The 17,892-nt window shown below is 50.3% G+C and overlaps 1 protein-coding gene across 1 annotated transcript in view; it reads right to left on the bottom strand.

The window, feature by feature from the left end:
• Nucleotides 1–948: 948 nt before the first annotated feature.
• STK35 (serine/threonine kinase 35) overlaps nt 949–17,892 on the bottom strand; it is a 41,027-nt gene continuing 24,083 nt past the window's right edge. Inside the window, exon 5 of the mRNA XM_005874764.2 lies at nt 949–1,207. The gene's annotated coding sequence lies outside the window, so the exon portion shown is untranslated. The remainder of the gene's footprint in view (nt 1,208–17,892) is intronic.

Raw genomic sequence — 17,892 nt, forward strand, 5'->3', positions numbered from 1 at the left:
TGTGAAGAGGGGCTGTGAGTGCTGTGGAGAGTGGAAGAGCAGCTACACTGACCCTGCTGGTGGGCTCCACAGCTGGGGAATCTCTAGGTGGCAAACCCACAATCAGGCACCTAAAGGCTGCAGGGGTCTGCCCAGTCACCCCGCTACTCTCGCCTGCTCCATCCTTTTCCAGTCAGACACATTTACACCTAACAGTGTGCCCCTGGGGTGAGGGAGATGGCACGACACTGTTACCATAAGTGATACCAGGGGTCCCGGCACATAGGGCACACCCTTCAGTGCAGCGACAGCCAGTCCAGGGCACCCTGTTCTATGGCAATGCTCACGACAGGATCGCAGGGACTCAGGCGGTCTCCGTGACAACCTGGGCAGACGTTTGGCATGACAGTTTCTTCCTGGGGATTTCTGCTGGGAGGAAGAACACTAACAGAAACGTAGGCGTGTAGAGTTGGGGTGAGCTGACCGCCCAACTGCCAGGAAGTAGGAGATGATCACATCTGTCCCGTCCCCCGCCCCTTCAGAGATCTCGGTCACGGAGGGCAGTGGGGGGAATGGAGTCCCACCACCGTCAGTCCTGGTGTGGCCGGGGCTTCCACAGCTTAAAGAGCACACACCCCCGGGTGGGAGCTGCTTTCTTGAGTTCTCCCGGGCAAACGCTGGTCTTCCTCCTCCAGGCGGATCTTTACCCAAGGCCAAGAGCTGGCCGGGAGCAGCTCGGGTCGGCAGTTCCTGCGCCTGGTGGGAAGGTGGCCCAGGGGCCTCCTCCTGTCTCCATTCCGTTCCAGGAGAAATGCCCCCATTGCCACGGAGAGGGGCCTCCTCGGGGGGAAGTGAGGTGTTATAAGCAGAACTGAGAAATGGGTAAAAGAAAGACAGGGAAAAGCAAGAACAAAAACAAAATAGTGCCCTAACCCCTTATAAAAATTAAAGATGAAATTTACACAAATGCTTTGTCCATATTAAATTTCTTTAAAGAAACTGGTGCCTGTCCACAGCAGAGCTTCTGCTCTTTTGAAGTCTTAAATTGTTTAAATTAAAAAAAAAAAAAAAAAGACAAAAAAATTTAAACAAAACTGAAGGGAGAAAATGCAAACAAAGCTTCACATTGCTGGAGCTCCAGCTGTCGGGAGATGGCCGCTGGCCGGGCACCTGTACCCTCTGCCGTCCTCTGTGAGACTTGACGAGACTGTGGGTCCCGGGGATCAACCTGGAAGACAGAAGGCAGGGCGCGAGTGGACACTGGTCAGTGGGCTTGGGGTGCCTCCAAGCTCCAGATCTCCCACTAGGTGCCAGCACCCAACCGATGACCTCAGGAGCTGTGCTGTGCTGGGGCCAGGGAGAAGGTTTCTAAATAATTTATCTGAAGTGAATGTAGCTTCATTATTGCCACCCTGCCCCAGACACACATTCTTACTATTCAGTTGCAGGTTAAGTGACATGCCCGAGCTCACATGGCCTGAGGGGCAGACCCTGGCTGGGAGCCCAGGCACACAAATCCAGTCGATTGTGAATCCTGTGCCATATAACAGCTTTCTTCAGTGTTTACAAAAACGCCAGCGGACCCTAGGTACCCGTCCCTGCAGGTCTTGGCAGCCCTGGTTCCCCTCATATTTCCTTCCTCACTTCTCTAATCGTGCTGCCCTGAAATGTCAAAGCAACTCTCGAGTTTACTGATCCCATTTTAAGAGAATGAAAGAGACTCAGGTCTCTAAGAACAGAAACTAACTACTAGTCAGTGATGGCGAACCTATGACACGCGTGTCAGAGGTGACACGCGAACTCATTTTTTTGGTTGACTTTTCTTTGTTAAATGGCATTTAAATATATAAAATAAATATCAAAATATAAGTCTTTGTTTTACTATGGTTGCAAATATCAAAAAATTTCTATATGTGACACGGCACCAGAGTTAAGTTAGGGTTTTTCAAAATGCTGACATGCCGAGCTCAAAAGGTTCGCCATCACTGTACTAGGTAGCCAAGGTTCTCCTGTCTTAGGAGAGGCCAGAATCCCACAGCCGGGCCGTGGGGGCCCCCGAGCCAGGTGCTGGGTCCTGCGCAGTTGTGCACTGCAGGGGTCAGGAACCCAGTTCTGGAGCCAGAGCCTGTGGCAGACTCAACAGGCCCTACCACTTCACTGTGGACAAATTTAAGTCCTCGGTTCCTTGGTCTCGTCACCTGTACCTAAATCACAGGTTATTCTGAGGACCAAATGAACTAACACACGTAAAACTTAGAACATTGCCCCTAGCCCTACTACTAGCTATTATTTGAGAATCAATCGCCTTAGGGCTGGGCCTCAGGAACAAGACAAGCCACCTGCCCTTCAGGGACCTGTTCTAGTGAAGCCTCCAATACAAGCACCTACAGAGGTCAGCCTTGGGCCGGCCCTCACCCAGCCCAGCTCTCCCAGCTTGAGCCTGATCAGAGCTAAGTGCAGCCCTAATCTAGGCAGGGTGCCATCCAGGGCAGCAACGCTGCAGCCTGAACCGCTGAATCAGACAAGTGTTTCACCGTGTGCTTGAAATCCCCCCACTGGCTTCAGCACTCTGCAAGCTCTGTGTGGCCTGAGAGCTGCCTTCCCACATTACTTGCCCTGAGCAGTCTGACAACACTGGCCGTCGTCCTCAGGTCACGGGGAGATACCTGGCTAGTCCTCAAGAGAGGCAGTGGGGTGCAGTGATAAGGAACGGTTTACTTCCTGTCAGCCTCAGTGTCCTCCTCTGAGAAATGGGGAGGGCTCTATTTTGAGGTCTGAGGGGAATAACTAAAAAGTACCTGGCTACAGCAGGAACTGGCATACTCGATGAGCCCATTCTCTCCCAGCCATCTGTCCCCACCAGAAATGACGAATGTATGAGATTTAAACACCTTGGTCCTCAGCCACTGAACCAGCAACCCTGCTCGGAGCTGGGCAAGGGTGCCACGAAAAGGACACACACCGTGGGAGGAGGGAGCACAGCCTTTTGGAGAGCAACATGGCACTGTTTTCAGAGCTTCCGCCGTGTTTGGACCTGTAGACCCTATAGTTCCACTGCTGCAAATGTATCTTAACTGATAACCCTAAACATGAAAAGGACTTGATGAATAAAGATGTTCACTGAAGTATATTTAAAGTATGAGGCAACAATCCACAATAGAGGAGATTTAAGCAAATGATGCATCCACGCAATGGTATTTGCAGAGGAAATGAGGAGGCTGTGTGGCATTTTGAACAATATCATAGCAGAAGCACTTCCCTGGGTTAAGTGGGGAGAAGCAGGCTACAAGTTCTGCAGCAGAGTATGCCCATAACTGAAAACACAAAACTTCCAAACGTAGGAAAATCTGCAAAAAATACACCACAATGTTGTACTTGTCACGGGTGTGCCTTCTTCCACTTTTCCTGTATTTTTAGTACTGAGTGACATCACCCTGTCACGCTCTGTTCTGTAATGGAAATAGTGGACTCTAATCAACAGGAAAAGCTGGCAGCTCCGACGCGGAGGTCCATGGAGCAGCGAGCAGCCCAAGAAACCAGACCCGCGTCTTTTCTGGACTCTTCCACATACAGTGGACATGGAGAATTCCCCACACCTGTCAGACCTGAGAGGTGAGACGGATTCCCTTCTCTGCCTCCCAGGTGAGGGGACCCAGCGTCCGCAGGTGGAGTACAGCAGGAATGGATGATAAAGGCACTGGATAGCTATCTGATGCGGAAAAAAATACTGGATTCCTAGGCCCAACCCTTTCCTCTGCTGCTTCTGTCTCCCTTCCTGTTAAGTCCTTTCAACAAAAACCCAGTGATGGGCCCTGCATCGATCCAGCAGCCCCTCATATCCAGCACTAGTCAGCATGCCTACTGCCTTCAGCAGACAAAGCAGAGCAATCAGGAGACGGGGAGAGGGAGAGCTTGGGGAGGACCTCACCAACAGAGACACGCTAAATCCTCGTGAAGTAGGACAAGAAAAGCCTGATAAGTTGTATGGTCATGTGTCATCTGCTAAAATAATCTCTGGGACCAGTTATGACCTTTTCAACACCGCTTTCCTTCCTCCCTGGTAGGACCCAAGCGAAGACAACTTCCTCCAAAGGATGATCATCAGCAGGAGCTGGCCCCCGGCAGCTGAAAAGCAGTGTGGTCGAGGAGGCAGAGGTTCTGGAGCCAGAGTCCTTTTTCCATAATAACTGGTGGGACAGAGTGTGACTGCAGAAGGTCGAACCCCTCGTCCGGTGCTCTGCAAGAGCTCCTGCGACACCAGCACGCAATGACCGCTGGAATCACTGGGTCCCTTGCCAGGAACCAAGGCTGACATTGCCCACAGGCTCCTCCACCCTCCCTCCCTTGGACTGGCTTTGGCCCTCCTGGTAGGTCTGCTGGCTTCACCCTGTGGCAGGGACAGGAAAAGGAGAAGGGACTCTCTTCTGTGGAGAGGACCTGGACTTTGAGTCTCTCTCCCCTTAGAGAAGGTACAGCTTTCCAGGGAGCCAATGGCAGAAACTGCACTGGAAGACAGAGGGGAGTCCTTTCTTGAGCCATGGAGAGGGAGGCTCAGGTTGACGCCCCAGCCACACAGTTCTGGGCGGAAACAGCAGCAGACCCTCCCATGCACTTCATCCAGAGGGGCCAGGCCTCAGCTCCCCGACTCCCCAGGCTGGGCTTAACTGCTCAGTTACCAGCCTCAATCAGAGCGTGCCTTGTCCCTTTCAGTGGAACCCCTACCTCTGATCAGAGCCCTCCCTAGAGGGCAAAGCCACACCCACTAAGCAAACATGGTGTGATAAACCTGTAGATGACACCTGTCGCACACTCCGTCTTTCACTGTCCCCATCTTGTGAGGATGGATTTGCCCATTTTAAGAAGGGAGTAGGCCCAGAGAGATGGAGCAAGTTGGCCCATATCACAGAGCTGTTGAGCAGTAGAACCAGCACTCAGTCTAAATTTTGCAGCCCCTTCCCCGCCCAGTCTCTCCACTATGACAGTCCTCAAGTGTTTTACACCTACCGCCTGCCTCACTGCACTCGACAACTGAGGTAGGAGCTGTGGCCACTCCAGGTTTAGAGATGAGGAAACGGAAGCTCAGAGAGATCTGCTCCTACTTTTAGCCTAGAAATTTATGATGTCAAGTCCCTGCCTACAGAGCGAAGTGCTTAAGAGCTTACGCAGAGTTTCAAACCCATTTAAGCCTTTCATTTGGAAACAGATTCAGGCAGAAAAAGGAGCATGGAAGGCTTGGCTTAGGTATCTCTGCACAGGTCTGATGTCCAGAGCACAAACAGGGATGTGATGCCAACCAGGCAGTGAGAAGCTTCCGGCAAGTGCCTCCGCCAGCCAAGCACTGGTCTCTGCAAGGACACCAGGGAACCAAACTGTTCCCACAAGGCCACTGGTAGTGTGGAGACTTTCCGAAGTTGGGAGAGCTGCAGTGGGAGCAAACGATGATGGGGCTGGGACTGGGGATGGAATGGGCTCACACACAGAAAAGAAAGCCATCTGGTTGGCGTGCTCATAGACCACAGCACAGTATAAACTCAAATTGCGGTGCTACTGGGTGGTGGCCAAGAACTCACTCTTACCTAAGTTCTCCCTGTAGTCCTGTGTGGTGATATCACTGTAGCTAATGACACATTTGATATGCTAGATACCATGCAAGATTAATATGCAATGCTTCCTTTGTCCAAACAAAGGCCCACGTAGGAATTCTCCCATTTCACAGATGAGCAAACTGAGGCTTGGGTGTTAATTTTCAGCACATCATGCTGTGGAGGCACAGAGGCAAGGTAATCTCTGGGTCACAGAGGGCAGGCCTCTCCTTCTAAATAGGATTAGCTTCAAAATGAGTCATTCTTCACTTATTTAATACACCAAACAAAGCAGCTGGCTTTCATATTCAGTTTCATGCCAGCCCTTGGGGGTTCAGTGGCCCCAGACACCACTGTCAATTCTAACCTGTTAAAGCCAAGCTTTCTGATGCATCATTCCCCTAAGGCTTGGCTAGCAACAGTGGTGCTAGGAGTAGGGCAAAAAACAGAGATGCCAGTGCCGTGGGCAGCCCCTGGCACAGTACAGGGGGTTGGTCCTGTTGTCAGGGTAAGAAAAATGGGGGTGAGATGACAAATGTGGTAACAGCGTTTTCTGTCTTCAGGTCTACAGAAGGGAATAGGGAACAAAAGCCTAGAGATTATCAAAGCATACCCACCAGGAGCTTCATGGTCTCTGAGCCCTGACCAAGAGACCAAAACCAGGTAGAAATCTAGGAGCAGGTCTCAAAGGGGGAGCATCTTTCAGAGAGCGTGTTAGAATGGCAAAGAATGATTGGTGCTCTGCCAAGCGCATGAACTTTGGAGTAGGAAGACCTAAAATTCCTATCCCAGCCCTACCAATCACTAGCTTGGACCTTTACCAAGTCAAGGCCCCCCCAAGTCTATTTTCTCAACTACAAATATGGAAATGTTGACCTTGCAGGGTGTGAAGTCCAGTGACAGCATTTGTAAAAGGCACCCAGAAGGTACTTAATAGTTGTGATGGCAGCATAAAATCACACCCAAAAACACCAAAACAAAACCTCACAGTCGTCACCGGCTCACGCAAAAATTCCAGACAAGACGACTCAGCCCAAGTCAGTCTTCTCTCAAGGTGACAGCCTTTCTGCTTTTGGCCTCAGGCTGAATGAATGATTCTGTGCAGTCTGTAAATTAATTTTTTATTGCCATGTACCCACACCCAGTTCCTATCCATCATCCAGTATTTGAGTTCCTGTGCTTGGCAACCTGAAGCCTCCTGAGAGAAGCAAGAGACTGTCCCTGCTGGTCTGGTTGCACACCCCAACCGTCCCAGGCCCTGAACCTGTCCCTTCATATCCACTCAGGTGGCACCCACCCTTCGAGACACCCTCACACCTCCTCCCAGGAAGCAGTCCCAGAGGAGCCAGTCTCCAGTGAGCAGGCGCAGAATGACCACAGACCCCACCCCCACCCCACCTAACCATGCTGTGGGTGCCACTCTTACCACCCTAACTACAAGCTTCCTTAGGCACAGGGACAGTCTCCTGCTTCTCTCAGGCTTCAGGTTGCCAAGCACAGGAGCCTAAATACTGGGTAATCGATAGAAACTGGGTGCGCGTACACAGCAATAAAAAATTAATTTACAGACTACACAGAATCATTCATTAAGCGTGACAGGATTTTAATATAAAACTATGGTGATGAAAATCCCTGCTTTTGCTCGAGTTCCCAATGAACTTCCCAACCAGCTGGGGCAGAGAGGGCTGGGCCTTTCTCAGGCTCAGCAGCCAGGAGGGAGGAGCTGGGATTTTGCCTGTGCTACTCTTCTCCTGCCCAACAGCATGCCACTCCCCTCCAACACCTTCAGAGCTGGGTGGGAGAAATGAGGCACACAAGGGTGACACAGCCCACCAGTTAGAGAACCAGGAAGCTCCTGTCTCCATTCCGGCTCTCTCCGCTACTCCTTTCCTCGCAGAGCTGTCTGCCTAATCTAGAGATGGGACCTGACATACTGGTGTGGCTAGTTGGAGCTGGCCTGGTTTCAGAGTATGACCCCGAGTCTGTCAGTCAGGGTAAGAAGTTCAAGGAAAGGGCAGTTAGGACTGGAAGACATGGGTTTGGCCTCAACCCTGTGGACTTGCCCAGATCTTAAAGACCCACCATGGTTGCCCTACCTGGTTTGGCTCAGTGGATAGAGCATCAGCTTGCGGACTGAAGGGGTCTGGGTTCGATTCTAGTCAGGGGCACATATCAGGGTTTCGGGATCAATCCCTAGTAGGGGGCGTGCAGGAGGTGGCCAATCAATGATTCTCTCTCATCATTGATGTTTCTATCTCTCTCTCCTTCTTCCTTCCTCTCAGAAATCAATAAATATATATATTTTTTAAAAAAGACCCACCATGGTGGCCTGCCAGGCCCAACCACCTCCCCATGACTCTCCTTAGCTCAACAGGCTGGGGTGGAGACCTGGCTGGGGTGCTGTCAGGTATGGCAGACTCCCCTACTCCATATTCAAAACACAAAGGTTGTGGAAATAGGCACTGGGGGCCGGGCAGCCCTATGAGGAACCGAGCTCCAGCCCTTGGCAGCCAGAGGTCCACCCTTTGCCTAAGAAGCCACCCCTCCCATCTTTCACACCCTCTTCACCTACTTAGGTGTATGCAGAGGAAGCAGCCCTGTGGGTTCTCAGAAAGGTGGACTGTCACCCAGGTGTGATAGCACAAATACAAGGGTAGAAATGTTCTTCTCGGTGTCAACCTACAGGAGACACTGAAGTAAAATGCAGGTAAATGATAAAGGATCTTGCCTGGTGGTGACAGCAGGAGTGGGAGACCAGGCTTCTGGTCTCATCGTCTCAACTTTTCTCTGGGACATCATTTCTCCATGTGCCAATAAGAGGCTTAGGGCCAGGGCAGAGGTTCTCAACCTGGGGTCCTACTGACTCCAAGGATGCACAGGTCTGCAAACCCCCTAAAGGCACATGAAGTACCAGAGTGTAAGTCACGTGCATTTTGCTGAGAAAATATCCCCAACATTCAGATTCTGAGAAGGGTTCATGACATAAGGAATTCTAAGAACTAAGGATCTTTGTCGGCTCCTTATCTAAGGCAAGAACTCCAACCAGAAACAGCACAGGAAGGCAACATGGGCTTCCCACAACAAAGGTGGTGGGGCTACCTGTGTAGCCGGGCCAGGGTGTGAGGGGAGTGTTGTGGGGAGGGGAGGCGGACTTCAGCTCATTGCACCAGAGCCCTTCCTAACAGCGGGAGGGTGACATTCCTCTCCCTGAGGCTCCCTTACAGCAGACAAATGCCACTGAGAGGAGATGGCTCTGTGCCGTGTGTCAGCTGAGCTTGATCCACTTACCACAATGAGGACACACACTCTTGTAGAAACAACTGGCAGGCCCAGTGGACAGCAATGACTAGCTTACTGAGAGAAAGGGAATGAGCAGAGCTTAAAGCCACGCAAACAGATGTCAGCTTTATCTCAAGTGTGCCAGAAAGTTCGGCCAGGGCAGTGAATGGTTCTACTTGAACTGTAGCAAGCAGTTACTGTGGAAGCTTAGACACGGAGACTTGGTCATGTTACGGCAGTGATCATGTTGTCACCATTGTTGACTTGCTTAATATTGTTTTCAACTTTTTGATTCCTTGGAGTGTGCTGCTGCCCAAATGCTAGTATTTAAAAGTTTGCCAAACGCACAAAAATAAGAATCACAGGGGAAGACCTAAGACTCTGAGATCTGCAGGTCTCTCTGGTGACCAGCAATCAGCAGGACGCACACGGAGTCCTCATACTTATCAGAGACAGTTTAAATCTGGGAAGTCACACATGGAAGCCCTTAGGGCCCTGGGGTTGGTGAGCTCCCCTAGCACCTAGGCTGGTAAACAGGTCCTGGGTGGAACTCACTCAAAACAAACTAAGGGGGAACTTTTTGTCTCCAGGAACAGCACTAATAATTAGCAGTAGGCTACGGGGATACCTTAACTAATTCCCTTCCTCAACTTATTAAGTGCGGGGATGAAATGAAAGCTGAAAACTGCCTCAATTGGTCCCCAAAGAGGTTGAGGTTCAGCTGTGGCTGCTGTGATTAGCAGAGAAAGGGCTCAAGGGAGAGAGGCTGGGCTGCTGAGAGAGTTCTCCTGTGCGCCCTTTGCCAGGAGGAAAATGTCTAAGGTGCAGTAACAGCTAAAGGGGAGCGGTCACTTCCATATGGGGCAGGACAATTTGTGGTTACAAAAGGAAAAACTCAAACAAGGTCATGCCCAGAGTGGTCTGGGCGAAAGGAGACCATATGGACTTCTGGTGACAGCACCAGCCCAAGCCCCCTGTGCCACGGGGAACTCACTGGGGGCACTTGCTAAGGGGTTTGGAGCTCTCTTAGAGAAAACAAGGGCACAGCACATTGTTCATGAGAACTGAAGTGAAAACGATGATTAGCCTACGAGGATTTGGCAAAGACAAACAGCATGAGGGCCGCACACAGAGCCGCCACCACTGAACTCTCACTGTCTGGAGGAACTGCAGTGGAGCCTTTGCATTTCTTGTATACTTCGTCTTTTACAACAGGTACAGCGAGCACCAGCATTAAATGAGTATCATTTAATGGACAAGGAAATGGGGCCCCAGAAGTCAGGTGACTTGTCCAAAGTTACCAGCTAGTAAGTGGGAGAGCTGTGATTTAAACCTAGGTTTACCAGCAAATCAGGCTCAAAAGCACCGTATGGAAGCATAGGGCTTCTCACTGCCCCGGCCAGTCATTGCCCTTTCCCTCACGTGCTCGGGAAGGTGGCTCTGCGGCCTCACACCTACTAAAGACTGGCACTGTCAGGTGCAGCATCTCAGCCGCCCAGGGGGCTGACAGTTCTCCCCTCACAGTGACTGACTCATCTGCCAAAACTATGGCTTTATCCACCACCCCCACCTTTTTTACAGAATGAAGTTCTCCCCCTTAGGTTCTTGGCAACTTTGCTATGTTGCACTCCCTCTTTCGAACCAACCCAAAGATGGGCTCTTTCCACAAATTCCCAGTGTCTGCCTTTGCTCATACTGTGTCCCCTGCTGAGATTCCCCTCATTTGCCCTCCTTTCTTCAGGGCCATCGCAAACCACACATCCTACAGGCTGCCACCACTTATTTCTTCAACAAAAAGCCCGCACTCCCTCCTCTGAGCTCCCCAGAGCGCTGAGACAGTCCTGTGCCACCACAGACTTGCTACTGTGACCTATCCTCAGAAGCTCACGGAAAAGGCCATGGCACCAGAGAGCTCCAGCACGTCACCAGTGGGGCAAACCACTTCCTCTCTGGGGTGGGGAGGACACCATACCCAGGACACACGTGAGGATTTCACAATAAACACGGGAGAGTATGAAGTCTGAAAAACAGCATGAGCTCAGTAACTTCAGGTGAGAGAGAGGTGTCCGTCCCTCCCCACCCAACATGCCTTATAATAAAACTCCAGGCTGCGCAAGCTTATTCCTGTCCTGAAGCAAACAGAGTGAATACAGGACTACCAGTAAGCCACAGAAACTCGCAGTAAGCATCTGCTACCCCAGGGCAAAAAGACCTGGACTCTCCTGGGTTCGGGGAAGGAGATGTGGTGAACAGGCAGGGGCGCCAGCCTCCACCCTATTCCCCACATATAGTGCAACCCAAGGGTGAAGGGTTAGCTGAAGGACTGACTTTGAAATCCCTTCTCCACTAGCTGGATGTCAAGCTATGGCCGTAGGGCCACCCTTGGTACTTGCACTTAGAAATCTGAAGGTAACTGAAACCAGGTCTGCTCCCTCACCTCCTTTCCTTAATCCAAAATAGAAAGTATTTCTCAATTTACAAGTTAAAGTGGCTCTCAAAATTAATTTTATAATCAGCAATTATGGTTCTGTTACAGAACTATTAAAAAAATAAAACAGAGTGAGATGGGGGTGCTAGAAAGCTGCTCTGTGGCAAACTCCAGCCTATCCACATGATAGGACACTGCAGACTTTCAGCTCTAAAAAGCAAGAGTAAATACCCAAACAACAAAATGCTATGTTCTTGGACATAATTATAGCACATGCAAATGAGGACACAGAGGAGCTAGACACATCAGTCACCTAATGAGAAGCTGATTACAAGGGGAAGCACAAAACACAGAAAGATTCAGCCATCAAATGAAGGCTGTGAATGCAGCCCTGGTCTCGAGGTCACTCCGTGCCCGTGAAGATACCCTATGTTCGGCAACAAATCTCGGACTCAACAGCCTTCCAAGAAGACACAGACAAACACAACTCACCAAATACCCACTGGAGGAGAGCAGATGAGTTGATATCCATATATCCAAGACATTTGTGTATTCCTTACCCGCTTCAAGACCCTTTCCGGCAGCGTTCACGATCTCTTAAATGGCTCTGCCCCCCTGCCTGGTGACCCACAGATAATGGAGTTACCCCTTCCTTAACCTTAATACAATCTACTTGTGAGCCCTTTAGAAACCTTCAAAACATACCTTGAATTCTCCTCACCCTTCTCCATATGCTGTACCCCACCTGGGAAGCTGCAGCTTGCTAACTGGGCCCCAGCCTCCATGCTTGCCTCTCTCCCATCCTGCTGGCCACAGAGCTGGAGTGATCTTGTAAACATGTAGAGCAGATGGAGAAAGCCACCGTTCAATGACTTCCCATAATCTACAAAGCTTGGCACTGTCGGTTCCTGTGCTCCTGCCAGTTCCTTGCCCCTCTGCTTGGCAGAGGCCCCATCCTTCAGGTCTTAGCTTCTATGTCACCTCCTCAGAAACACTTTCTGTCTTGGGCAGGTCTCTATTTTCTATTTCCTTCATCCATATACACACCTGAAACTGTCTCTGTAGTTTCCCTCTATGATGTGAACAAAGGTATAAATGCCTCAAGGATAGGGACCATGTCTGATGTTTCACCAAAGCACTGCTTAGCACCTACCACAGTGCCTATAACATACATAGTCAATCAATAACAACTAATAGGCCCCTCCGGGGGGCGGGGGGGGTGGTGGTTCTTTTTTATCAGTGGGGGGCTGGGGTAGAAAGCACATGAACCTGCACTCATTCTGAGATGCTACTTCTAGCTCTGTTAGCAGCATGGCCAAGACCTGGTATAAAAGGACAGTAGGACTCAACAGCTGTGGGAAGCCTACTGCATGCCCTAGCTAGCTTTATATTCATTCTCCACTGAACCTTCATGAAAATCCTATTGGTAAGTGTCAGCAACCCATTTGAGAAATGAGGACTCCAAGGCTCAGAGAGATGCCTAAGGTTTAAATGGAGTGAGGTCATAATCTCATCTCATGGCCTATGCCAGGCACACAGCAGGTGTTCAATACATGCCAGTGGAATGAACAAGTGAAGTTCTCTAGTCTGGCTCAAAGCCATGTCTAAGACTCCGTGTGGAGATCTAAGCCCTCTGTGCATCCCCTTCCCTCACAAACTTCCATTTCTCTAAGGGTGATCTTCTGTCCTACTGTAAAGACCTCACAGGGACCTGTTATTCCCAATGGTATTCGCCTGAGAGCATACCAAGTTGCTCACCGTTACTATGGCTCACGGTTACTATGGCTCAGAAGTCCACTGCCCCAGGATCAGGGAAGTCCAGGAGAAGTTCAATGGTTTTCCTCCTCCTTTTTTTAGGAGCTGGCGGCCGCAGGGCCTCACCTCATCCTCACTAAGGAAGAAACTAGGTAAGAGCCCAGAGTCCCTGGTCCTAGAACCACATCCACTGTGGAACTGTGATTGTGCCAGGGCTAAGGGAGTAGGGAAGAGGGCCAAGAGTGGTCCTTTGGGTAGTCTGGTTTCCTGGATGAGGAAGCTACAGCCATTAGGAGTGACTTGCCCAAAGTCCCAGTGCAAGGTAATTAGAGAAGACAGAGCCAGGGTTAGACCCTGGCAGGCCCTCCCAGCTCTTAGGCCTAGATCCAAGCTTTTTGAGGGCAAAGGGGTAAGAGGCAGGCAGTTGGCTCCGCGTTTAACAGATAAGGTGGTGGATGGTGCCTTTACCCTCTCTGCCAGTTTCAGACCAAGTGTGCAGCAGCAATCCTGGAGTCTGCAGGTCTGAGGTGAGGCGGGAAATACGCCTTTCTAACAAGTTCCCCTGGCATGCTGCCAGTCTGGGACCACCATTTGAGAACCACTGTGCTAAGGTTTGTCACTGGCACTGTGTTGAGGGGTCGGAGAAAGTGGGGAGTGTGGCAATAGCTTGTCGATATCTTCAAGTTCACAGGATAGAATCTCGATCTATTAAGTAGAACACCTGTCACCCATAACATCCTCAGTTCCTTCCACCGATAAAAGGGCAACCGTCTTTCTAACCATGGTTAAGCCCATGTAATTAGGCTGCAGATCCTGAAGAATCACCTCTGGGTCTGCCTATGGCATCACTATGTTATGCCCAACTCAATAAAACCCTAAGAGCAGGTGGGAAACTTGAGTGCTAGGGACAGCGGCGCCCCTGCCATAGGACCCCCAAACACTGGGCTGGAGGGACTGCTCTCCGTGCTACACCTGCCTGATGCCCATGCCCTGAGGTGTTCAGGGCAGGCGAGGGAGGAAGATCTCTGGATAGTGTCAGTGGTGACATCTGGATTTCAGTTTAGGCAACTGGCCTAAACTCCCAAATAATTTTTTTTAAAGGTAAAAGTCACCCTGTTGTTTGTCTGGGGTGTGGTATAGTCACACCCATTTTTGCTGCTCTATGCAGTTCCTTCCAAACATTCATCAAACCCAAGCCGGCAAATCTGGTTACTAACAACAAATGAGTTTTTACTGTGACTTCCAGCTCTCCCATGTCTGGTACAAGGCTGGGCGGTGCTCGAAAGGCCCGTGCACTCTGCCAAGATCTGACAGCACGACTTCCCAGTCCCTGCCTTAGATTTGCCCCACACTGGAGCTTTCAGGGAAGACATGTCTTGGGCATGTCTAAACAAGCAGAAAGGAAAAAATAAGAGGGTACTGTACGTGACATTTCCGGGGTTCCTTTTTCCAAAAGGATGGATGTAAATACAAAATGAATCCACTGGCTCACATCATGTGACTTTCCCACTGGAACAGATGATCAATACTGAAACCCAATATGATACACCCAAGCCAACCTGCCTTCCATTCCTGCTACAGCTCATGCCTCGCAATTATGAAAAATCAAGATCACCATTTACAAGATTACCTGCCCAGGCCCACATTAGCTTCTCTGTGCAGCCAGGGGACACACAGGCATTTTCAGCTTCCTCACAATGCGCTATGATGTGTCTAGGTGGCTCTAATCCATTCCTCCTGAGTCCCTAGACATCACTTTCTTTTACAAAGAAACAAAATACTGAATTCTGACCTGTGTACAATGCAGGCTGAGTTATAGCTTCCCCCTGGCACCTCTAACAGAAAGTGAAATCCCTTTACGTTGGGAAATTCATTGCAGTACTTTATGGTATTGATTTATTTTAAACTTGGCTGGCAGTTTCAAGGCCTGAATCCTAGAAATGCTGCAGGAGGTCTCCATTTTCTCTGATTCTGTAATACCACCGAGGACTCACTAGGGGAAATGAAACGAGGGGCTGGGAGCTTATCTACTGCTGCCCTCATTTATCAAGACAGAACCTTGGGGAGTCTCCCCAGGTTCTGGGCCTAGAATGCATCTCTGGTTAGGACTTTCACTAGAACAGTACCCTTTCCCCCTGCCAGCTCAGTCCTGCACCCAGCAAAGCCTCACTATGCCAAGGAGAGCTTCTGACAAACCGTGAGATGTGACCTCTTCCCCTATCATCTGGCTGACAAGGTGCCCCTAAACCTACCTTCCAGAACCAGCCCAGGGCACCACCTCCTCCCGAAAGCTTTCCCTCCACTCTCTCCATGCTTCCTATAGGTTTCCCAAGTCACGCCTACTACAACCAAGTGTCCATATGCTATCCCCACTGCTAACCCGAGCTCCAAGAGGGCAACACTGCGGTCAACACTCTCAACACCTCCACTGGGCAAGTGCCTGCCAGAGCCAGGAGGGCTCTTGCTCATTAAATCTGCCTTGGCCACAATCCTTCAACACAGGACTGCAGGCAGCAACACCAATGACAGGCACACATGACGAAATCCCTTGCGTTAGTCAAGTTCCAATGAGCTGTGTCAGGAGAACCAGCAACCCTGCATTTTGCTTTGAGTCCTCATCAACCTCCAACGCCCAGGCTAAGTTCACTCGGAAAGGACTTTGGCGAGGGCACTAGGGAACAGAGACAACGGGCCCTCCTACAAACGCCACAGACTGTCCTGCCAGCGCTCCCTCAGTGTCAGTGCTCTCCTGACTGCCATCTCGTGGGGTGTGCTTTGGGTCTCCCACTTCCCAATCTTTTTGGTAATTTTGATGTCTCCTTTCTTATGTGACTTCTGCCTACTGTTGCCGGACCCTTGGTTATCCCAGCCATGCCTCACCTAACCATGTTTGAGGCTGTATCAGTGTGACATAAGAGGAACCCCCACACAGGTGACCTCGCCTGAAGGATGAGGTGGTGGCCCTGTTGCAGTGTGCTCAGATACCTGTCAGACTCTGAAGGATGCACGAGGTGGCACTGCCCACTAACACCTAAAGGACCACCTGTGATGCTGTTTAAAGGGGAAATAGTACTCTGCCTCAAAATATAAACCCATCAAAAGCTACTTTTAAAGAGGCTGTAAGAGACAGAACAGTGGAATTTCCAGTCAGGTACCTTGTTTCAAATCCTGACTCTCAAAACCATAGGACAGTGATTCTCAGCTTGCCCATCAGCAGAAAGATGGCAGAAAACAGAACACTTACGTAGATGCTGTATGATAATACATGTAAAGTACTAAATTCAGGGTCAGACATAAAAGGGCAGTAAAGTCAGGTGGCCCCTCAAAGCAGGTTTTTATAACCAGGAGCTGTTATTGTTTGTGGAGTTTCTGTGTGTCCCTGGGGTAAGAGGAAATGGGAGTTGGAAGGACCCCAACCATCAAGGCAGCTTTACTCACAGATGGATGATTACAAGAACGATTCTGATTTGCCCAGAGGGACGCTGTCTAGGAGGAGCCAAGGATGCCAGGGAGGAGGAGAATGTGAGCAGCAACAGCCTGGGCAGGCCTGTCCCTTTCACAGATGCTCTGATGTCCTGCTGAGCTTCAAGGGACAGATTATCCCTGGGGCCACCAGCCACATTACATAACCTACAGCTCAGCTTCCTCCTGCTCACAGGCAGGAGCAGACAAGGGATGGCAACAGCAGGCACGAAAGCTGCTCAGGAAAGCTGACTGACCTTGCAAACACCAGCCTTCCCCATGTGGGGGGGGGGGCACCCAGAAAACACCAGTAGACACACCAGGCCCCTGATGTCTCGGATACTAGTTCCTAGGGATGTCAGGTCTTCACAGTGAAGGTTCAGCTTTCAAACCCTCTGGATCTTCACTCACAAACCTTCCACTCATGCACAGCATCATGAAGTCTAGTGAGAAAGGCAGGGCTGGGACTTCCACTTAACAGACAGGGGCTCAAGAAGGTCAGAGGTTTCAGGTCTGCTTGGATAAAAGAATTTGTAATCACTGGTTAAATACACCCCCCACCCCAATGTGCTCTCTACTTTAACTAAAACCCCCATTGTTTAATGACCTAATCACCCATTCTAGGGTGAGGGTGGCGTTTCCCTCCTCTTACCCTCCTTTTGTTCAAGGCTCCACCAGCGACTAAGTGGGCGAGCCTCTGGAGTATAAGAATCAAACCTCTAATTTTGGCCCCTTGGGCAGTTTCACCTTTCCCATAAAGCCGTCCTGGCTTACATTCTCCTTTGGTCTACCTACCTCGTTGTTCACCGGCACAACTGAGCTTCTTCAGAGAAGAGATGACCCCCCAACTGGAAACCTACTCGTGCCAGGCACCTCCCACCCACTTTACTCCTCTTAAAATGAGCAGGTACTTGGTGCTCAGTTGTTAGTCGAAGTCAGTTATAAAAACATGAGTTTTAAAGATGATTCAATGAGGTAACATACCATATTGGGTAAAGTCACCCATGGCTTTACTCCTTATTAGCTCTGTGACCTTCGGGAAGTTAATGAAATAATGGGCATAAAGCACTTAGCTCAGGGATGACCAATAATTACCATCATCTCTGGTCATCTTCAGCACTGTCGCCTTCTCCTTTGGAGCCTAACCCCTCAACCCTCCACACTCACTCCTTCCCTGGGGGCCTGACCCCTCATCCGCCACCTCCCCAGGGAGGGCAGTCCTGAGGGAAGTGGGCATGTCTTAGGTGCTCCTGGGTTAGTTCATGGCTGTCCTGATGGCTGGGCCAGGAAGTCACAGTCAACACAGAAGGGACCTGGAGGCCTATCTAGTCCTGGGTTCCCAATTTCTCACCTAAAACTCCCTTTTAAAATTTATCCCCCAGCGATTCTGTTTTGAAGACTATGCTG

This window comes from Myotis brandtii, unplaced genomic scaffold (genome assembly GCF_000412655.1).
Source record: "Myotis brandtii unplaced genomic scaffold, ASM41265v1 scaffold45, whole genome shotgun sequence".
NCBI classification, from domain to species: Eukaryota; Metazoa; Chordata; class Mammalia; order Chiroptera; family Vespertilionidae; genus Myotis; species Myotis brandtii.